Source organism: Puma concolor, chromosome E1 (assembly GCF_028749965.1).
Source record: "Puma concolor isolate L17-30 chromosome E1, mPumCon1.1.hap2, whole genome shotgun sequence".
Taxonomy (NCBI): domain Eukaryota; kingdom Metazoa; phylum Chordata; class Mammalia; order Carnivora; family Felidae; genus Puma; species Puma concolor.
The window spans coordinates 26,964,071-26,987,930 of NC_141680.1; the positions used below are offsets into that span (position 1 = coordinate 26,964,071).

The 23,860-nt window shown below is 38.2% G+C and overlaps 1 pseudogene; it reads left to right on the plus strand.

Moving 5' to 3' along the window:
• Positions 1 to 3: 3 nt before the first annotated feature.
• On the plus strand, positions 4 to 23,368 carry LOC147574220 (large ribosomal subunit protein eL37-like; annotated as a pseudogene).
• The last annotated feature ends 492 nt before the right edge of the window (positions 23,369 to 23,860 follow it).

The following is a 23,860-nucleotide window of genomic DNA, read 5'->3' on the forward strand; positions in this document are numbered from 1 at the left end:
GTCATGACGTCAGCCCACGCTGACGCGCCGGAGGGAAGGAATGCGGCAGGCGGAAAACTTGGGAAGAAAAGAGTGGTGGTTCTTTTCGCAGAGAACGTACTTTCCGAAGGGGCCGCAATTGGGTGGGTGGGGTGGACGTTTTACACTAAGATGAGTAACGCTCTAGCGTTCCCGATTACACGGGCGCGTCAGTCGTGCCACGGGAGTTCCTAGGCATGGACCGTATCGCGGCTCAGGTAAAAGTTTGGATCCTTCACAAAAGTGCACAGTATCTGCACACTGAAAATTAGGCATTCAGGGAATTCATATGGGTCTCAACACCCTTCTTTAGATTCGGGTCCTTAAGCCAACTTACGAACCTTCGGTCCAGGAACTAAGAGTCGGCATAGGTCATTGTATAACTAACCACTTGCATTTTTGAACTTTTTACAATATTTTCTTTTTCCAAAGAAAACTTACAAACAAAAAATAATAAGAAGAAAACTCCTGCTGTAGAAGAATTTGGTAGGAAGGTTAGCCTGATTATGGAATTACAAATAGTGGTGAGAGAAAAAGGGCTAATTGCTGGCTGTGTCAGGGGTCAATGGTGAGATAGAAATCAAGATTTCAATTTTCTCCCATAATTCTAGTCCCAGCCTCAGGGGATTGTTGAATAATTGAGAAAACTTGTTTCAGCTCCCTTCCTTACTCAGCCTGAACATCTGCTATTTATGTAACTTAATTTTCCAAGTCAGCCATCTCAACAACTTTATGCAATATCTTTCTGCTCTAGGAATTTAACAAGGAAGTTACTGGCCGTAATTGATGACACTGTTTCCTAGTCACTTTATAACAATGCAAAACTTGGAGACAATAATGATAATATGTCCTGACATTTAGAGCTAAAGGAATTGGAAGTGGTTCTTGGAGTTCACCTTGGTATTTTTATGTTAAATATCTAAATAATTTGGCAAAAAAGAAACACAGTTCTTTTCTCAGTCTATACCAGTTCTATAATCCATGAATCTAGGAAAGCTCTGGTTGGCCTTAAGGTAGGGTTGCAGACTGAGCAAGTAGAAAAAATATATAAATGCCCAGTTACATTTTAATTTCAGATAAACAATGAATGGCTTTTAATATAAGTATGTTGTATACAGTAGTTTTACGCACCCATTTCAAGTCACTGTAGCACATAAGTTTCTTCCAACAAATTCTGCATCAGGAGTTCTTAGATCTTTTGAGGCTGTTTGGACCTTTTTCCACAAAAATGTATAATTATCCGTATATTATCCATGCAAATGTTGCATGGGACATACTTATACTAAAAAATTATTCATTGTTCACCTGAAATTCACATTCGAATAGGCATCTGTATTTTATTCGGCAATCTTACCTCAAGAGATCCATGAATGCCCTGAAATTGAATGCAGATGTTCTAGGAAATTTTGACTGAATCAAGACCTGGGCTCAAGTCCTATAAAAAGATTGAGCTGTGTCAGACACATTTATTGATTGCTATATGGACCTTAGATGCTGCTGGGCAGAGTTAGACATCAAAAATGTATATAGACAGAGGGGTCTCAATGGACAAACAGGCCTCTTGATACCTTCTTCATTGTTTTAAGATTGAAAGTTATTAAAATGTGTTTGATGGACTGGGAAGCCCTGACCAAGGGTGACAGATTGCCTGAAAGGACAGGACCCCCAAGAAACAATTCAACATGAGGGTTGGAGGAATCAGGACCAATAGCTGGCATCTGTACAAAGGACTAAGCATCAAAGGGGAGCACTGACTCCAGAACTAGACCCATCTGCAGGTTTGGGCCCTCAAGAACTGGCTTAACAAAGAAACCAGTGGAAACTAGGCTATTTTTCTTGTACACTACCATCAACTGAGGGAAGAACGGTTCTCCCTTGTGCCTAGGAAATTAATGAGTCCCAGCAGAACTTGGATTTGAACTCAATAATTATATAAATAATGTCTTGCCATATATCGTACAATAGCATAGCAGCTGAGTTTTCAGTGGTCAGGGCCAGATCATAAAGGGGTTTATATGTAATGCTAATGGACTGGGACTTTATCTTAGAGATAATAGGAAATCCTTAAAGGATTGTAAACAGGGAAGTAAAAGGATCAGATTTATGTGTCAGAAAGAAGACAGAAATCATCTATGATGGAAGAGCCAGAAGGTCCAGAATCATGCACTCTTAGCTATAGGAGGGTAGAATACAGAAGAGGCCTACTAAATTGTCATGACCACCTATACATTTGATGGACAGATGTCCCTTTTATCACGAAGTTACCTCTACAGTGCACCAAATCCTCTCTAAGCCTTGGTAGCCTCAAATTTGGCAGAAGTCTTTCTAGCATACAAAGCTATATGAGGCATGAACCTGGTCCAAAAAGAATCCTAAGAGGCAAGCTACATCATGACCATTTTTAAATTGCAATTACTCCCTTAATCGAGTTGTGGGGTCTAAGTACCTTCCTTTTGAATGTGGTTAGATTGTGTCTGCTTCAACAAGGAAAGTTCAGCAGAAGTGATGCTAGGTCAGAAAAAGCCATACAGAGTCCACTTTGTTCTCTGGAATACTAATTTTTGGATTCCTGAGCCACCATATTAAAAAGAGGAACTACCATGAGGCAACCATGCTCTCAAAAAACCCAAGCCACATGGAGATGCTATGCGTAAGTGCTCCAGTCAACAATTCCAGGTGAGTACAACTTTTGAGTCATCCCAGCTCAGATACCAGTTATTTCAGTGAAGAAGCTTCCAGATGATTCCAACTCCCAAGACATTTGAGTCACCCTAAGCCAGTGTTCCCAGATGAGGGCTTAAGCACCATGGAGCTGAGACAAGCATCCCTGTTCTGCTCTGAGTTCCTCACCCACAGGAGCATAATAAAGTGATTGTTAATATACCACTAAGGTTGGGTGGTTTATTATGCTATAGTAGATCACTGGAACACCCCATTCCAGTCCCCTAAAGTTCAGGAACACATCACCTTAGACTGCATATTGAACGTATTCCCTTGCAGGGCTACATATTACTAAGGATATAAATGCATTCATGAAATGATACAATTCACAACCCATGCTAGACAATCTTAACTTTCTGATGAATTGTCCAACCATAGAGTATCAGCATAGAGACAATTTTTGTCCTAAATTTGAAGAATCTTTTTCAGAACCCTCCAAGTCTAAATCCACATATTCAACACCCATTAGCCACAGACCAAAAATCACATGGCCCTCAGAAATAAGATTGTCAAGGCACACCTATGACATCACACATCATAGAGGCAAAATGACTAGGTCATGTAACTTGCAGCCACCGAAGAACAGAGCAAGGGTTTGTCAACAAGTTCTTGTCATTTGGGAAAATAATGCAGATAGGAGATTTGGCCCAATTCTCATTCCTCTGTACTATTACCCATATCCCTAGAAAACTTATGCTGCTGATGCTGGTCCATTGTATGGAATAAAGGCTTACAGATCATTCTTGGAAAGACAGACACATAATAATAATAATACAGTGTGAGAAATACTGTGATAGTTTGCACAGGACATTGTGGGAGTACTAAAGAGATACTGAGTTGGTTTGGGATATAGTAATGCTATAACGGTTCCAATGTAGGTTAGTTCTCAAAGTATTTTTAGTTGCAATGAAATTCATAGGAAAAGAACATTTGAATAGATTCATTTGAACAATTATAAGTAAGTTCATTTTGCCATGACACTACACCACGAATTTTGGGGAAATTTCCTAATTATCAGAATGTAAAAAACACATGGAAAAGAGTGAAAATTGTAGTTCTTCAATAGTGACAGTGAAAAGTTTTAGCTTTTTCAATGAGGTAGAAATAGGAACAAGGTAAGTGATATAGTAATAACTCTTGAGCCATCCTAGAGAAATGCCATTATCCTACCTGAGTGATCCCATTCACCTCTAATGCCCCACTGAACATTTTAGTTAAAATATACAAATGATACAGATTTTTAACTTAGATGACAAAATGTACGGTGAACACATTTACTGAGCTTAACAACATACTGAAGAGCTTAGGTCCAGTTTTGGATTTTTAAAGTATGATATATCTATAAGATACAAAGGCAGACTTGGGAAAGGTTTCAAGTGTGGGAAAAAAAATCTTGATGATTGTTTATGATAGTTGAAGACAAGAGAGTATATAAAAAGAAAGGAAGACTGTGTATTCCAGAGAAGAGAAAAAACTAAGAGATCACATTACAATCTACCCTGTAACATCTCTTATAATGATGTCTTACGTCAATTATATCATGCATGGATGCCTTATCTCCCCAAAGCGCTCATTAACATCTTGAGGACTGGACCATAAATAGTGTGTGTTTCAGATACAAAGCCTTATGTCTTGGTGCACTAGCAGACATAAAGTGAACATTTGGTAATTAGATTGATAAATGGCCTTCCTACCTCTCTTTGCGGGGCGGAGGGGGGGGCGAACCACACAATTTGCTGCTTTGTAAAATATTTATTTTACACTCATTTTCAAAAACATACTCTTTAAAGTGTTTTGTTCCTTTTTTAAAAATTGTGGCAAAATATACATAACATTAAATTTACTATTTTAGCTGTTTTTAAATGTACAATGCATTAAGTACATTCACAGTGTTGTGCAGTCATCACCACTATCCGTTTCCATAACTTTTTCATCATCTCCAACAAAAACTCTGTATCCATGAAACAACAATTCCCCATTTACCCCCTCTTCCTGTCCCCGGTAACCTCTAATCCGCTTTCTGTCTCTATGAGTTTGCCTATTCTAAGTACCTGATATAAGTGGAATCATGCATTTGTCCTTTTGTGCCTGGTTTATTTCATTTAGCGTGTTTTCAAGGTTCATCCATGTTGTAACATGTATCAGAATTCCATTCATTTTTTTTTTTAAGGATTTTGTTTTTAAGTAATCTCATCCAGCCTGGGGTTCAAACTCACAATCCCAGGATCAAGAGTCACATGTTCAACCAACTGAGTCAGCTAGGCACCCCTATTATTTGTTTTCTGTTTTTGTTTTTGTTTTTTCTACTTTCATTCTTTTTTAAGGCTGAATAATATTCCAATGTATGTATATAATACATTTGTTTATCCAGTCATTTGTTCATGGCCACTTTTTCCAACTTTTGGCAATTGTGAATGACACTGCTATGAACAGAAGTATACAAACATCTGTTTGAGTCCCTGTTTTCAATATTTTTAGACATATACCTAGGAGTATAATTGCTGGACATTTTGGTCATTTTACCTTTAGCTTTTTGAGTAACTGCCAAACTGTTTTCCACCCCCATTTTATATTCCCACCAGCGATTCACAGGGGTTTCCATTTCTGCACATATTCACTAACACTAAAAAAAAAATTCCATTTTTTCATTTTTTGGATAGTAGCCATCCTAATGACTGTGAAATGTATTAGAATATTTTTGTGTTCCACCAAAATTCACGTTAAAAATATTCAAATTCCAACTTAATTTATAGATGTTTCCTCACGTGTTCAAATAGACGTATATATAAGGATGTTCACACAGCTTATGTGGTTATCAGTTTTAAAATATGTACAGCAACAGTCCTCCCCCTCCCTCCACATTGAGACAGCAGACAGAATGGTTCTATGCCATTTGTTTTTAGTGAGAGGACATGGAAGAGGGAAAACAAGGAACCTTTTATTTGCCTTTGCATTTTAAAAGTCTAGGCCCTGCAGGGAAACAGAACTTATATGCATGGACAACTCAGTAGATTTGATCAGTAGAGCTTCCCCCTCCCTTACACCAGCCAGTGTCCCAGGAAAAGAGAAAGAATGAAGAGGGAAAACCCAAAGTAAAATGATGATTGTTTATGATAGTTGAAGACAAGAGAGTATATAAAAAGAAAGGAAGACTGTGTATTCCAGAGATTCCAGAGAAAAAGAATAGGAACCTGATAATGGAGGAAGTGCCCTACATGCTGTACCCTGACCACAACTACCCTTCACTTCCACATCTCTGTATGGATCCTAGAGTAGCTATGAAAAGAAGATTTAGGGTGGTCTGAGTGCAGAAGGTTTACTTTCATAAGCAGAATCCAGAAAGGCAGTAAGAATGTACAGTGAGAAGGGCTGCCTGATGACAGGCCCAGGCAGATGAGCCTAAGAACATCACAGGGCTCTCCAGCATGATAGGAGAGTAGTAGAATGACTTTCTTTAATTATTTGGGGGTAACCAGCATTTATGAAGGGCTTTCAGCATCCCAAGAGTTGCTCAGAACAATTTTTGTGCCCAAGAGCCTTACACAGCCTCCCAGAGCTGGTCACTGGCTGCCTGTCACAGGGGCAGAAAATCCAATGTACAGAAAGTGCCCATGAGGGAGGAGAAAGAATTTGTCTCTTAAGAACCTCTGAGGGGCACCTGGGTGGCGCAGTCGGTTAAGCGTCCGACTTCAGCCAGGTCATGACCTCGCGGTCCGTGAGTTCGAGCCCCGCGTCGGGCTCTGGGCTGATGGCTCAGAGCCTGGAGACTGTTTCCGATTCTGTGTCTCCCTCTCTCTCTGCCCCTCCCCCGTTCATGCTCTGTCTCTCTCTGTCCCAAAAATAAATAAACGTGGAAAAAAAAAAATTAAAAAAACCTCTGAGATCCAGAAGGAGAAAAGTACAGCAGTGATGGGCATGGATTATGGCAAAGATCTAAATAGGACATTGACATCTTGAAGATGCTGATCATTAGCCAGATAAAACAGCTTCAACCCTTTTTGGTTCTCAGATCACATGACTCAAGATTCAAATTCCAGGAATAGAGAGTTTGATTGGTTAGCTTGGGTTACATGTCCACCTTTGTCCAGGGGAGTACAAGGCAATATAATTGACTATTCACCAAGACTATATCAAGTAGAAAAGATTATTTTTACATTTTATTTATTTATTTATTTATTTATTTATTTATTTATTTATTTATTTATAAATATAATTTATTGTCAGATTGGCTAACATGCAGTGTGTACAGTGTGCTCTTGGTTTTGGGGGTAATTCCCGTGATGCATTTGCATTTTAGGGGCACCTGGTGGCTCAGTCGGTTAAGTGTCTGACTTTGGCTCAGGTCATGATTTTGTGGTTTGTCGGTTCGAGCCCCATAAGACTCTGTGCAAGACAGCTTGGAGCCTGGAAACTACTTTGCATTCTGTGTCTCCCTCTCTCTCTGCCCTCCCCATCTTGTGCTCTGTCTCTCTTTCCCTCTCTCAAAAATAAACAAAACAAACAAAAAACATTAAAATTTTTTTAAACATTAAAAAATTTTTAAGATTTAATATTTTAGTTTATTTATTTATTTTAATGTTTTTTTATTTTTGAGAGAAAGAGAGGGAGAGCAGGGGAGAAGCAGAGAGAGAGGGAGACACAGAATCTGAAGCAGGCTCCAGGCTCTGAGCTGTCAGCATAAAGCCAGATGCGGGGCTCGAACTCACAAACTGCAAGATCATGATCCTGAGCCAAAGTTGGATGCCTAACTAACTGAGCCACCCAGGCACCCCAAAATATTTTCCATTTTAAAGATTCTTTTAATAAAGGGAGGACGTGCTTTGTTTCCAGAGAGAAAGACAATAATGTAAAGATGTGATTTTTACTTTATTCTCAACAATTTCACGTCATTTTTATGGTCAATATAGCATATAGTTGGACTTTATCTTTTAAAAAGATATATAGATTCATATTAATAAGTGGTATATATAATTTTGCTCTAGTGATCATGGTTTACATTTTCTATCATTGTATATTCTTGTTTCCTTTCTTTTTCCTGTCCCTTTGGCTAAATCAATTTTTTAAAAATCTGTGTTGTTTAAGTACTGTACCCTACTTCCATTTTTAGACCAGTGAATTTTACCTTTTATAAAATAATAGTTATTGTTATTTTCTAATTATAAAAGTTATACATACCCATGAAAAGAAATTTGGAATAAATAGAAAAGTAGGAGAAATTTTGCTGTAATCCCACCATGTAGGTGTTAATCACTGTTAATATCTTTAAACTTTTTATGTCTTTAAATTTTTTTCAAAGAAGTAATGCACACTTCCTGTAACAATTTCAATTAATACATGGCCACCATAGTGGACATCTTTTATTTTTGCTTGTCCTGTATCTATTTCTTCCTTTTCTGGTAATAATATCCTGATTTCCCTTTGAGGAACTCTCTCTTTCCCTCATTTTCAGTCCATATGTTTCAGATGGGACTGATCCCACCCCTCAGCTCCAAGCACAAGACTCAGGTTTGGTCAGTGATAAGGACCCAGGCTAGACTAATGAGAAACAATTCTAGAATATTGATTGAAACTGTTGGGAAAAAGAAATTCTCTTTCTCTGCTGTGACAAATAGAATATGGTGGAAAGCATACTATGTGACTTCCAAGGACATAGCTTCCACTCAGTGTTCCCCTTGAATTATTCATTCTGGGTAAGCCAGTCACCATGTTATGACTCCTATAGCCTTGTGAAATGGGCCTGAAAAGAGGAGCTGAGGCATCAGCAATGTGAGTGAACCATCTTGAAAGGGGGCCCCTCCACACTCAGCTGCGATTTCAGAAGACTGCAACTCCACCTGACATCTTGACTGAATCTTCATGAGAAATCCCAAGCCAATGCTGTTCAGCTAAGCTCCTCCTGACCCAAAGAAACCTTGAGAGGCAATAAATGTTTGTTGTGGCTTTAAGTGATGAAGTTTTAGGGTAATTTGTTATGTGGCAATAGATAACTAATAGAAGACTTAAGCCAATGAGAACATGGCATTCCCAGGTAAACTCTATTAGTTTAGGAACAGCCATATTACTAAACCGTTCCAAATCTACCAAAGGGACAGGCTTCCTTTTCTTTTTTTTTCAAATAGTTAAGTGAGCAACTCTCTTCCACTTACCCATAAACATTAAAACCTATATTCAGATTGTAACTGGCAACCATCCTGTTATCATAAAGGAAGCCTAGTTTAGGATGAATATAATATTGCAGGGTACAAATCACACAGATCAAATAAAGTGGGTCCTTGGTGAAATCATTGAGCTATAGAAATAACCATAAACCCCTCCTTAACTTTACCCTTCCAGTTATATGAGCCAATACATTTCCTTATCATTTTACCCACAAAAGCCTTCTTTTGTTGGCACATGTTTTAATATAAAACATCTCCCTTTATTTTCAAACTGTTTTAGTCATATTATTTCAGGTGTGTCTTTGGGGATTTTTCTTTTCTCAACACAAGTGCCTACAAATGGGAGAATTTACTGCATTTACTTTTATTGTACTTAAATCATATCTATTCTTATTATTGCTATTTTGGCTCATGCATTCTATGTATTTTACTTTCCTGATCTTTAGTAATTTTGAAGTCCTATATCAGTGGTTGCAAATTGATAGTTTATATTCAGCCCACAGATATGGTTGGGTTTTCTTTTTGTTTTTGTCTTGGCCTCATAGAGTATTTAAATTTTTTTGATCTAATATTTAAAATTCTGGATATTTCACATAGAAATTCAGGTATCTGTCTAGCCACACTTGAAAAACCAGAAGATCTATAATAAGGTGCTCCTAGCATGGCAACAATCATCTGGAACTAAATGGTGGCTGGTCCCCTATAGGAGGTATGTGCCCTCTGGTCTACCATATTTCTCACCATTTTGTGTTCTTCTTTTCAAGGTGGAAAGTAAATCTCACTTTGTATTTATAATCTTTGTTTGCACTTTTGTTTTCTTATGGTAGAACATGCCTCTGTTCTCATGGTATGATCATTTTTATTAAAGACTGAAGAGGGCCATTGCCATGGACTGAATTGTGTCCCCTGCCCCCCATATATATGTTGAAGTCCTAACCCTCAAGTGATAGTATTTGGAGATGGGGCCTTTGGGCAATAATTAGGTTCAGAGGCAGTCATGAGAGTGGGACTCTCATGACGGGATTAGTTCTTTTATAAGAAAAGATACCAGAGGGCTTGTTCTCTCTCTGTTCTATGTAAGGACACAACAAGAAGGCAGCCATCTGTAAGCCAGGAAGAGAGCTCTCACCGGAACTAGATTATACTAGCACCTTGTTTTCAGACTTCTAGCCTCTGGAACTGTGGGAAAATAAATTTCTGTTGTTTAAGCCAACCAGTCTATGGTATTTGTTATGGTGGCCTGAGCTGAACAATACAGCTATGTTTCAAGGGGAAAAAAAAGGTAAGACTGCCTACTTCTATGTTACCTCTCTGACCCCTGTGGACATTTGAGTTTGCAATTTTTGTTTCTGACCTTTTTCTCTTTTACATGTGGTTACCCATAAATTGTTAAGAATTATGATGGGAAACAACATTTTTTTATAACCATCAAGATACATTATCTAATTTTTGCTCCCCTATAAACAATTATTTTATTTTATTTTATTTTATTTTATTTTATTTTATTTTATTTTATGTATTGGTTTAACAACAGAAACTTGTTTTTCTCACAATTTTGGAGGCTAGAATTCTGAGATGAGGATGTTGACAGAGTTTCTCATGTAAATCTTATATCACTTTTACCTAAATTTATTACTAAGTACTTTCAGGGTATTTTTGCTATAACTAATAATTTCCACTACAGATTGACCTATATTTTTCTAAGTATTGCTGCAGTAGAAAAAAATGGGTTGATTTATGTTTATGTTTATTCCTTCCATTCACATTACCCAATTTTTTTAACATTTTATTTATTTTTTATTTTTTAATGTTTACTTTTGAGAGAGAAACAGAGCACAAGCAGAGGAGGGGCAGAAAGAGATGGGGACACAGAATCCGAAGCAGACTCTAGGCTCCAAGCTATCAGCACAGAACCCGACGCGGGACTTGAACCCACAAACCATGATATCATGACCTGAGCTGAAGTCGGATGCTTAACTGACTGAGCCACCCAGGTGCCCCCACATTACCCAATTTTTTGATGGATTCTAAACGTCTTTATTTTTTTCTTGGTTGCTTGCATTTTGTGGAAATATAATCCATCAGCAAAAATAGAACATTTTATTCTTGTTTTTCTAGTGTTTATGCAAGACATTGGATGCTCAAGAACTTCTAAGGCAATGAATAATAATGTTGACAATAGACATACCTGTCTAGTTCCTAATTAAATTCAAATCTTTTTTTAGCTATTGATTTAATTTTATAACTCTTTACAAATTTTACCTTTTCAGAATTTCAAAAACTTGAGAAACATAAATTTTTTTTCATTTCACTAAAACACCTCAAGTCCAATATAAAATGTGCTCTATGACTATCATAATTTAATTTCAAAGGCCTATATTTTTCTGGGGTTAGTTTTTTGGAGAAAAAAGTCTGTATCATATTTTATTAGTATCTATTTTTAATATCTTACTTATATAGAGAAGTTGTATGGCAAAAAAAACCCAGAGCTATTGAATTTAGTCAAATACATTTTCACTATCTACTGATCTACCAACATGAATTGTTTATTTTAGTGTGTTTTAATAATTATTATTTATTTCTGGATATTAAAAGAAACTTGCATTCCTTAAACTCCAAAAAACAAAAAAAGATGTTGACAGAGTTGATTTTTTCCGAGGCTTTGCATCTTGGCTTGCAGATAGCTACCTTCTTCCTGTGTCTTCACGTGGCATTCCCTCTGTGCATTCTATGTCCTAATCTCATCTCTTTTAAAAAAATATTTGTTTATTTGTAATTTTTAAATTTTTTAAAAATTCCAGTATAATTTACATACAGTGTTATATTAGTTTCAGGTGTATAATGTAGTGATTCAACAATTCTATACATTATTCAGGGCTCATCATAAGTGTGCTTTTAATCTCCTTCACCTATTTCCCCCATTCCCCCTTTCACCTGCCCTCTAGTAACCACCAGTTTGTTCTCTATATTTAAGATGCTGGGTTTGTTGTTTGTCTCTTTTTTGTTTTGTTCCTTTTTTTTTTAATTAAAAAATGTTTATTTATTTTGAGAGAGAGAGAGAGTGCATGTGTGCACGCATGAGTGGGTGAGGGCTAGAGAGACAGGGAAAGAGAGAATTCTAAGCAGGGATCTGTGCTGCACTGTCAGCACAGGCCCAAGGCATGGCCTGATCCCACAAACCGTGAGATCATGACCTGAACCAAAATCAAGAGTTGGACACTCAACTAACTGAGCCACCCAGGTGCCCCCTTTGTTTGTTTTGTTTCTTAAATTTCACACATGAATAAAATCATATGGTATTTGTCTTTCTCTGACTCACTTATTTCACTTAGCATTATACCCTCTAGATCCATCCATGTTGTTGCAAATGGCAATATATATGTATATAATATGTATATATGTGTATATACACATATTATGTATATATATAATGTAAATAATGCTACGATAAACATAGGAATGCACATATCTTTTCATATTGGTGTTTTCATATTCTTTGGGTAAATACCCACTAGAAGAATACTGGATCATACAGCAATTCTATTTTTAATTTTTTGAGGATCCACTATATTGTTTTCCACAGTGACTGCACCATTTTACATTCCCGCCAACTGTGCACGAGTTTTCCTTTTTCTCCACATCCTCACCAACACTTGCTGTTTCTTGTGTTTTTGATTTTAGCAATTCCAACAGGTGTGAGATGATATCTCATTGTGGTCTTGATTTGCATTTCCCCATTGATCAGTGATGTTGAACATCTTTTCATGTGTCTGTTGGCTTCTTTGGATGAAAATGAGTTAAAAAAAATGCTCATCACAACAGTCAAATGACATCAAGGTGTCTTCTTTGGAGAAATGTCTTTTCATGTCTTCTGCCCATTTGGATTATTTGGGGTTTTTTGAGTTGTAGAAATTCCTTACATATTTGGATATTAACCCTTTAGCAGATATGTCATTTGCAAATATCTTCTCCCATTCAGTAGGTTGTCTTTTAGCGCTGTTCATTGTTTCTTTTGCTTTGCAGAAACATTTGTTTTGATGAAGTCCCAATAGTTTATTTTTGCTTTTGTTTCCCTTGCCTCAGGAGACATATCTAGAAAAATGTTGCTATGGCAAATATCAGAGTCATTTCTGCCTATGTCCTCTTCTAGGGTTTTTATGGTTTCAGGTCTCACATTTAGGTCTTTCACCCATTTTGAGTTCATTTTTGTGTATGGTGTAAGAAAGTGGTCCAGTTTAATTCTTTTGCATATAGCTGTCCAGTTTTCCCAACACCATTGGTTGAAGAGACTTTTTCCTATTGCATATGTTAGAGGATACTTTTACCAAGACTTTAGTCTCCCCTTCCTTTTACCCTTTCCCTTTTTTTTTTTTTTTTTAATTTTTTTTTCAACGTTTTTATTTATTTTTGGGACAGAGAGAGACAGAGCATGAACGGGGGAGGGGCAGAGAGAGAGGGAGACACAGAATCGGAAACAGGCTCCAGGCTCTGAGCCATCAGCCCAGAGCCTGATGCGGGGCTCGAACTCACGGACCGCGAGATCATGACCTGGCTGAAGTCGGACGCTTAACCGACTGCGCCACCCAGGCGCCCCTACCCTTTCACTTTTATTGTGAGTCAGTTCAAGATTGCTATTAATTTTTCTTATTTTGTCTCTCCTATTTTAAGAATTTCTTCTAGGAATCACCTTAAACTTCAAAATCACTTTACCAACAACTATTTATACTTAACTCTAAGCTTTCCAGTTTCTTTGCTTATCACTATTTCTTATATATCATGCTTTTTTTGAGCTTTTTATTGTGATTAATTTTTTTATTAAGGACAAAAAACTGTTGATAGATGGTTTGCACTCCCTCAGAACTTGTGTCAGTCACTGAGCTGTTCAATTTCCCCTGAGCTAGGCCTCCCACGCCAAGGCTGCAGCATTCTGCTGGCAGGCTTTACCCTAGGGGTGATACATGGGCACAGAATAGATCTGCAAGAGAAGACCCTCCCAGGCAAGAAAGCAAAGGAGGTGGTGGTCTTAAGGTGTTTCATTGATGTCATTTGACTGTTGTGATGAACATTATTTTTTTTTTTTTTTTACTCATTTTCTCTTTTTCCATTGTGGTTGCCTAAAATTAGTTTGATCTCAGCCAGCTGATCTCTCTGACTGCCACAGTAATTTGCCACTTCAGAGACAGCTAGGTATAACAGCCTAGGATCATGATCTTTTCCCCTTAAAACAGTTAGTAGAATTCCATTGTTATTTTTCATCTACATATGAGAATGCATGGAATCTTATGAGTTTCTACTTATCTTTGGAATAAGAAAGTCCTCAGGATTCATTTGGAATCACCTTTGATTCCCTTCTTTCTCACAGTGCATATCCTACCCACCAGGAAATCTGGTTAGTTCCTCCTTCAAATTACATGTAGAATCTGATTACTTCACACCGTATCTATTGCCACCAGCCTGGTGTAAGCCATCATCATCTCTCCCCTGGATGCTGAGATAGTTCCTAAAATGATCTCACTGTATTCGCTCTTGTTATTCCTCTACTCAAAACCCTGCAATGGTTCCCCTTTCACTCAAAGTAAAAACAAAACCTTTGTAACAGCCAACAAGACTCCACAAAACTTGAAGTTCCTCCCACCCTACTTCACGTCCCTGATCTGATCTCCTAATGCTTTCTTCTTCATTCTATTCCAACCACAGTTGTCATCTTGCTCCTCTGTTTTCTCTGCCTGGAACACTCTTCCCACAAATAACTTCACTATTGATTTGCTTGCCTTCTTTAAGTCTTTACTCAAATGATACCTTTCAAATGAGACCTTCATTGGTCACCCTAAATAATGTTGTAACTAGCCCTCCAACCCATCTACTCCAGATCCTCTCCTTTCTCTGCTTTATTTTTCCCATAACACTTACAGTCTTCTCACATACTACATATTCTCATAATTATTATGTGTATTGTTTATTGCATCTTCTGCTGGAATGAAGTTCCACAAGGGCAGGGATTTTTGTCTGTTTTGTTCATTGTTATATTTCCAGTGACTAGAGCAGTACCCAGCACATAGCAGGTACTCAATAAATATTTGTTGAATTGAATGTATGCAGTATATCTAAATGTGGCTTACCTTTTAGGAACCTAAAATAAAGACAATACCAGCTTATATTTTTTTCCCCAAAAGAGGTAATCTTTGGGGAATTCTCAATGCACAAGGTTGTTTGTTTGTTTGTTTGTTTGTTTGTTGTTTGTTTGTTTTCTTTTGTTTTATCTACAAATGAGATAGTCCCAAACTTTAGAAAATTGTCTATATAGTTGCTTCTCTGCTCCAAACCTTTCAATAGACTTAGATCCATAGAAATTACCTCAAGATTAAAGTGGGAAATGGGTTCCTCTTTCGTTTCCAGAAAAAAATTTTTTTTTTACAATTCTTGAATCATTTCATCAGGAAGTTGGAAAGATAGGAAGTAGAAGTGTGTGATTTGTTCACTACCTTGGCCAATTCAACATCTGTGTTTTTTTTAATTAATTTTTTTACTAAACAATATTTAACACATTTCTGACTTCTACTTAAAATGGTACTTTGTTTTTTTTTTTAATTTTTTTTAATGTTTATTTATTTTTGAGACAGAGAGAGACAGAGCATGAACAGGGGAGGGTCAGAGAGAGGGAGACACAGAATCCGAAACAGGCTCCAGGCTCTGAGCTGTCAGCACAGAGCCCGACGTGAGGCTTGAACTCACAGACCGCGAGATCATGACCTGAGCCGAAGTCGGCCGCTTAACTGACTGAGCCACCCAGGCGCCCCTAAAAAATGGTACTTTGAACAACTGTGGGTTTTTTTGTTTCTTTTTTGTTTTGTTTTGTTTTTTTGCCAAAGTTCCCTCTTGCAAAACTCCATTATAGAAACAATGAAGGTATTTAAAAAATAAACAAGTAAGGATAAAGAAAACAAAAATGATAATAGCAATCATATTTTGGCAACTGGAATGGAGATGGATGGGTATTAACTGACTTAGCAGATCTTAAGGCAACAATGGAGAAAACAGGGAATCAATATGATTTATATCAGAGAAACTCATAAAAGACTCAGAAGTTGGTGGCACCAGACACTTCTGAATTGGGGGGAAATGAGAGGCTAAAGACAGAAAGATTGAAAATCTGATTAGGAAATGTTAGGCTCCCGGGTGCCCACCCACACATCTGCTGACAAAACAACTTTTGCTTCTTCCATCCTGGCAGAAGAATGGAAGCTTGTTCTTTAGAAAGTGTAAAATACAGGGTCACTGGACTAGGTGATACCAGGTTCATTTGAAGGTAAGGGTTTCACACTAGAAACAAGTATACTAAATAAAAATTCTTATAACAAATCTTGAGGTGCCTGGATAGCCCAGTCAGTTAAGTGTCCCACTCTTGATTTCAGTTCAGGTCATGATTTCACGGTTCATGAGTTCAAGCCCCGCATCAGGCTCACTGCTCTCAGTGCAGAGCCCACTTTGGATCCTCTGTCCTTCTCTCTCTCTTCCCTTCCTACACTCATACTCTTTCACTCTCAAAAATAAACTAAAAGCATATATATATATATATATATATATATATATAGTTATTGAGATACTTCCCTACCCCTGTCCTTCTCCCTGATTCAGCTCCCAGAATGCTAACATCCGGGTCCACATCTGTCATTCAAGAGAAGAGGCTTCTCTAGAGAGTCTGATCAGCCCAAAACAGCTAAAGAAAGTGACATCAATGGTTCCTTGATAAAACAGCTAAGTCAGGTTGCCATATAGTAAAGGCCACAGTGAACAATTCCTACCCACATAAAGAGGCTAGAGGAAGTGCAATATTAAATATGAGCACTTAGCCACACATCATCAGACATTAAATGAAAAATCTCACGGGCGCCTGGGTGGCGCAGTCAGTTGAGTGTCCGACTTCAACCAGGTCACGATCTCACGGTCCGTGAGTTCGAGCCCCGCATCGGGCTCTGGGCTGATGGCTCAGAGCCTGGAGCCTGTTTCCGATTCTGTGTCTCCCTCTCTCTCTGCCCCTCCCCCGTTCATGCTCTGTCTCTCTCTGTCCCAAAAATAAATAAACGTTGAAAAAAAAATTTTTTTTAATGAAAAATCTAACATGAAACACAATAACTAGGAAAAAAAAACAGAAAAAGCAACTTGGAGGAAATCTATATCATATGAAAGAAGAAAACAAATAAAAAAACTATTTCTCATAGCTTCAGAGATATTTCATCTATAAAACAAGAAAAAGTTGCAATTAAAAGGGACTTGAAATTTTTTTAAAGAGACCTTTTTTTTTAATGTTTATTTATTTTGAGACAGAGAGAGTGAGTTGGGGAGGGGCAGAGAGAGAGGGAGAAAGAAAGAGAATCTCAAGCAGGTTCCACACTCAGCACAGAGCCTGAGGCAGGGCTTGATCTCACAAATCCTGAGATCATGACCTGTGCCAAAATCAAGAGTCGAGACACAACTGACTGAGTCACCTGGGCGCCCCTAAATTCTAAATTTTAAAGAGCAATACAGGGGCGCCTGGGTGGCGCAGTCGGTTAAGCGTCCGACTTCAGCCAGGTCACGATCTCGCGGTCCGTGAGTTCGAGCCCCGCGTCGGGCTCTGGGCTGATGGCTCAGAGCCTGGAGCCTGTTTCCGATTCTGTGTCTCCCTCTCTCTCTGCCCCTCCCCCGTTCATGCTCTGTCTCTCTCTGTCCCCCCCCCCAAAAAAAATAATAATAAATGTTGAAAAAAAAAAAAGAGCAATACAAAGTCTTGGAAATTGAAAATATGATCACAGAAATTAAAATCTTGGCTGTAGTTTGGGATTCTGACTTGAAGAGATCTCCCTGAAAATTGAGGAAAAACTAAAAACTAAAAAAAAAAAAAAATTATAGAAGAGAAAACAATGTAGGATCAGACTGAGAGGAATAACATTTTCAAAGAGTAGGAGTTTTGTTTGTTTTTTGCTTTTAAAAGGGAGAAGAGAGAAAAATAGAGGGGAGAAAAATAATCCAGAAATAATTTAGGATTTTTTTAATTTTATTTCATTTTTTTTTACTGAACCACAGGACATGAGTTTCTAGACAGAAAAGGTCTGCCAAGTGTCTAGTAAACATGGATGAACACAGGCTTCCACCAAGGCTTATCACTGTGAAATTTCAAAGCACCAAGGATAAAGAATAAATCCTTCCAGCAGGATTTTAAAACACAGTAAAAATGACAGTAAACCTATCAGCAGGAACATTACTATGAAAATCTTTATTAGTGTACATTCTCAGGAAACCTCTTTGAGAGAAAATTATTTCTAACCTAAAGTTCCCTACTCAGACAAATTATCAGTTGTGGAAGTAAAGTAAAAATATTTTCAGGCATAGAACATCTCAAAAAAAAAATTTATTCACCATTTACCCTTTCTCAAAAACAACTAGGAAATGGACTCCACCAAAGTCAAGGAGTAAACCAGGAAGGGGGGAAAATATGACACAAAATCGAAGGTCCAATCAAATAGAACTAAAGTAGTAAAACCCTTAGGAAGATGGTAAAGGCAGAGACCAGCAAAATAGTGGTACAGGTCTACAGAGAAACCAATATAGACTGGAAAGCTCTGGAAGAGATGTCTAAAAGTAGATTAAATTGATAAAATATTATTGCTAGAATACCAATGTTTTTGCATGTATCAAAAGCAGATTTCTATAACTAGAGGAAGTTTGAGGTTACATTAATAAATGAAAAACCAAGGGGCGCCTGGGTGGCTCAGTCAGTTGAGCGTCTGACTTTGGCTCAGGTCATGATCTCGCGGTTCATGAGTTTGAGCCCCACATCGGGCTCTGTGCTGACAGCTCAGAGCCTGGAGCCTGCTTTGGATTCTGTGTCTCCCTCTCTCTCTGCCCCTCCCCCACTCACACTCTATCTCTCTCTCCTTCAAAAATAAATAAACATTAAAAAAATAAATAAATGAAAAACCAAGATAATCACAATAGATAAAATATGAAAGAAAGGAGAAGTGCTCATAGTATAATACTAACTTCAATAAGAATAGCACTTATTTAGTTAGTTTTATTTTTTTATTTATTAAGTTTTAAATTTTAATTCCAGTGTACTTACCATACAGTGTTCTATTAGTTTCAGGTGTACAATATAGTGACTCAACAATTCTACACATTACTCAGTGCTCATCATGAGTGCGTGAAAACATCATTTACATAGTTATAATAAAGCAAATGCTGTATGTTGCTCTTTTGAAATTCTATTTCAATATATGAGAAGCATAAGGAAATGGGAAGAGTACATGTGACATGGTACAGAACAGCAAAAGAGTTAAATCCTCATCTTCCGTGAAAGGAAGACAATAAATAATGCCTGAATTTGAAAAATAAGAAGCAGCAATGCAGGGGCACCTAGGTGTCTCAGTTGGTTAAGCGTCTGACTCTTGGTTTCAGTTCAGGTCGTAATCTCATTGGTTCCCCACATCAGGATCTGTGCTGACAGTGTGGAGCCTACTTGGGATTCTCTCGCTCCCTCTCTCTCTCTCCCCCTACCCACCCCGCCCCCCCCCCCACACACACTGTCTCTTTCTCTCTTGAAAATAAATAAATAAGCTTAAAAAAAAAAAAAGTAGCAATGCATGTTATTTTAGAGACCCGGAGGTAAATTCCAAAAGAATTACCTAAGAAGGTGAAAATTGGTTGCCTCTTGGGAACATATTTCATAAAAAGGGTAAATAAGTAACAAACATATTAAGCTTTTCAATGGAAACATCGTTATTGAGAAACTGTTACTTAGTGTATACACTCTGTGAGTAACCTTGAAGGAAAAACTGTTTCCAATCTAAAACAATCTGAGAACAGAAAATGGAAAGAACCGCTATTTTATATATTAGAACTTGTAGAATTATTTGACTCTTGAAATTACATGAATGTGTAGCTTTGAAAAAACTAATTATAAAATATTTTATGTAATTCTGTTTGGAGTACCATATTAAAAACAAAATGACTTATGGGGCACCTGGGTGGCTCAGTCAGTTGAATGTCTGACTCTAGATACCGGCTCAGGTCATTATCCCAGGATAGTAGAATCGAGCCCTGTGTTGGGCTCCGCACTGAGTGTGGAGCCCTATTGGGATTATCTCTCCCTCTGCCCCTCTCTCCTGCTCACGTGCTCTCTCTCTCTCTTTCTCTAAAATAAAAAAAAAGGAAAGACTCATGATGATTGAATTAGCTGGTTAATTATTATTCATATATGGAAATAAAAAGCTAATTTTTCTACTTGATAAAGTAACTAGCAAGTGATTAAGTTTAATGTTTTGAAAATGTTTACTTGTGTATGGATTCAATAAAGTCCTTTGAGGGGCCCCTGGCTCACTCAGTCAGAAGACACAATACTTGACCTTGGGGGTTTGAGTTTGAGCCCTACCTAGGGTGTAGAGATTACTAAAAATAAATAAATAAATAAATAAATAAATAAATAAATAAATAGATAGATAGATAGATAGATAGATAGATAAAGTTAAACTTTAAGTTTTATAAATTTAAGTTTTTTGTGTTTATTTTTGAGAGAGAGAGAGAGAGAGATGTTTTTTAAAATGTTTTTAATGTTTATTTATTATTCAGAGACAGAGAGAGACAAACTGTGAACAGGAGAGGGGCAGAGAGAGCGGGTGACACAGAATCTGAAGCAGGCTGCAGTCTCTGAACTGTCAGCACAGAGCCCGATGCGGGGCTCAAACTCACAAACTGTAAGATCATGACCTGAGCCGAAGTCGGTCGCTCAACCAACTGAGCCACCCAGGCGCCCCAAGAGAGAGAGAAAATGAATGTGAGTGGGAAGTGGTGGGGGGGGGGGGTTACAGAAGGTCCAAAGCAAGCTCTTTGCTAACAGCAGAGAGCCTGATGTGGGGCTCCAACTCAAGAACTGTGAGATCATGACCTAAGCCAAAGTAGGTCACTTAACTGACTGAGCCATCCAGGCGCCCCTAAAATAAAAAATATTTTTAAAAATTCCTTTGACCCACATAAAGAAAAAATGTGACATTCACAAAAATAATGTGACATTCATGTAGTGGTAACTTAAAATCCTTTAAAATAGTTGTTCTGTAGTTTAACATTAATTTGGTTTTTCTTTTATAACATGCTTATGTTATGAGAAAAAACTTCTGTCAAGCCTGAAAAAAGGGAATGAATTCTTCTTTTGCCTGAGGGTCCTGTCCTTCCCTGTGCTGAAACCACATAAGTGGCTGGACTTCAGTGGGAGCCAAGAAGAGTTGAGAAGGTCTGACTAACCAAAGGTATCTTCTCCACCTGGCTGTTAAGATGTCAAAAAATTTCCTCCTATCAGTTACTCTTTTACATGTGGACAACAGGTTGAAACAGGCTTTAACTGAGCAAATTTACTAAGTCATCATTTATTAAAAATTTAGACAATAAGTTTACCAGACTTAATCTCTTAGCAAAATCTTGGTGTTACAGGACCAGAAATGGTGAGCATTGAGGAGGAGAGAACAAAGAATTGTCTGAATCAGCACTGTCCAACAGAAGTGTAACATGAGCCACATATGTTAATTGAAAATTTCTGGTAACCAACATGTAAAAAGAAACGTGGAATTTTTAATATATTTTCTTTAACCCAATATATCTAAAATATTATCATTTCAACATAGAATCAATGAAGAAAATTACTAAGGAGATATTTTACATTCTTTTGTACTAAGTCTTTCAAACCCAGCGTGTACTTACAGCACACCTCGATTTGGACTAGACTCATTTGAAGTGTTTAGTAGTCACATGTGGCTAGTGGCTATTGTATTGGACAGAGTGGGTTTAAATCAGAGCTTCTCAAAATGTGCTCCCTGGACCAGTAGTATTGATAAGGACTAGAAGCAGAAAAAAGTTCACCTTCAGCCCAGAAGGCTGACCTATAGCCTGCATAGTTTCGATAAGGATCAAATACATGCTGATTGCTACATTCTTAAAGGGTCTCATGACTGCCTATATATCTCACCAATAGCTAATATCGAACTGAATGATAAGCACCAGAGAAATCTTGTGAAAGTAGTTTTAGGAATAGAAATTCAAAGAAACATATATGATGTAATACTCCCTGCTCAAATCCCTCCCCCTTGAGCACAAAGCATATAACCACCAGCTTCATAGAGCAAAAGTGTAGCTCTTTCTGCCCACTAGTCCTGCCCTCCTGATATTTAAATAAACTTACTAAGTTGCACCATAAAACATCTCAAGAATTCTTTCTTGACCATCCTGCAACAGTATCAGCATCACTCTAAAAGTTGTTAGAGGGGCGCCTGGGTGGCGCAGTCGGTTAAGCGTCTGACTTCAGCCAGGTCACGATCTCGCAGTCCAGGAGTTTGAGCCCCGCGTCAGGCTCTGGGCTGATGGCTCAGAGCCTGGAGCCTGTTTCCGATTCTGTGTCTCCCTCTCTCTCTGCCCCTCCCCCGTTCATGCTCTGTCTCTCTCTGTCCCAAAAATAAATAAACGTTGAAAAAAAAAATTTTTTTTTAAAAAATAAAAGTTGTTAGAAATACAAATTTTCAATCCCTACCCTTGACCTATTGAATCAGAAATTCTGACATTGGAACCCAGCAATCTGTGTTTTAATAAGTCTTTTGGTGGGATGCCTGGGTGGTTCAGTCCATTAAACATCTGACTCTTGATTTCAGCTCAGGTCATGATCTCATGGTTCTTGGTTTCAAGCCCCATATTGGGCTCTGCACTGATAGTGTGGAGGCTGCTTGGGATTTTCTCTCCCTCTCTCTCTGTCCCTCCCTTGCTTGCATGCACACATGCACACACTCACTCTCTCACTCTCTCTCTCAAAAATAAATAAAACAAAAAACAAAAAAACAAAAACAAGTCTTTTGCTGATTCTATCACATGTTAAATTTGAGAACACCAGTCTAAATCATGGAGGCTCTTTGGTCTCAGCTGTAGAAACAAGGTGACGAAGGGGGCGTCATCATTTGGAAAACATCACAGTAAGACCCGCTTATGGGTCACGTACATCATGTTGTGCCACCGCTGGGCTTCAAGGCCTACCACCTTCAGAAGTTGACCTGTGGTGGGCGTCTAGGTGACTCACTTGGTTAAGTGTCTGACTTCAGCTCAGAACATGATCTTGTGGTTTGTGGATTCAAGCCCCACATTGAACTCTCAGCTGTCAGCACAGAGCTTGCTTCAGATTTTTTGTCCCCCTCTCTCTGCCCCTCCCCTACTCACACTCTCTCTCAAAAATAAATAAATGTTAAAAAAAAAAAAAAAAGCTGACCTGTGGTAAATGTGGCTATCCTGCCAAGCAGAAGAGAAAGTATAACTGGAGTGCCAAAGCTGAAAGACCAAATACCACTGGGACCGGTCGAATGAGGCACCTAAAAATTGTATACTGCAGATTCAGGCATGGATTCCTGAACCCATGAACAACACCTAAACCCAAGGGGGCAGCTGTTGCAGCATCTAGTTCATCTTAAGGATTTCAGCATTTAGTCACACAATATATGTTCTGATTTAAATAAACAAACACATAAATAAATCATGGGGAACTGGTAGGAGAATCTTTTTTACTTTACTTTTAAATCATAGGGAACTGATAGGAGAAATGTTGTTCTTGATATATTCAACATGGTGGGGGGTGCCTGGATGGCTCAATTAGTTAAGTGTCTGACTTCAGCTCAGGTCACAATCTCACAGTTCAGCCTACGTTGGGCTCTATGCTGACAGCTCAAAGCCTAGAGCCTACTTTGAATTCTATGTCTCCCTCTCTCTCTCTCTGCCTCTCTCCCACTCATGCTCTGTCTCTCTCTCAAAAATAAATAAACAGGGGCACCTGGGTGGCTCAGTCGGTTGGGCAGCCGACTTCGGCTCAGGTCATGATCTCGCGGTCCGTGAGTTCGAGCCCCGCATCGGGCTCTGTGCTGACAGCTCAGAGCCTGAACCCTGTTTCAGATTCTGTGTCTCCCTCT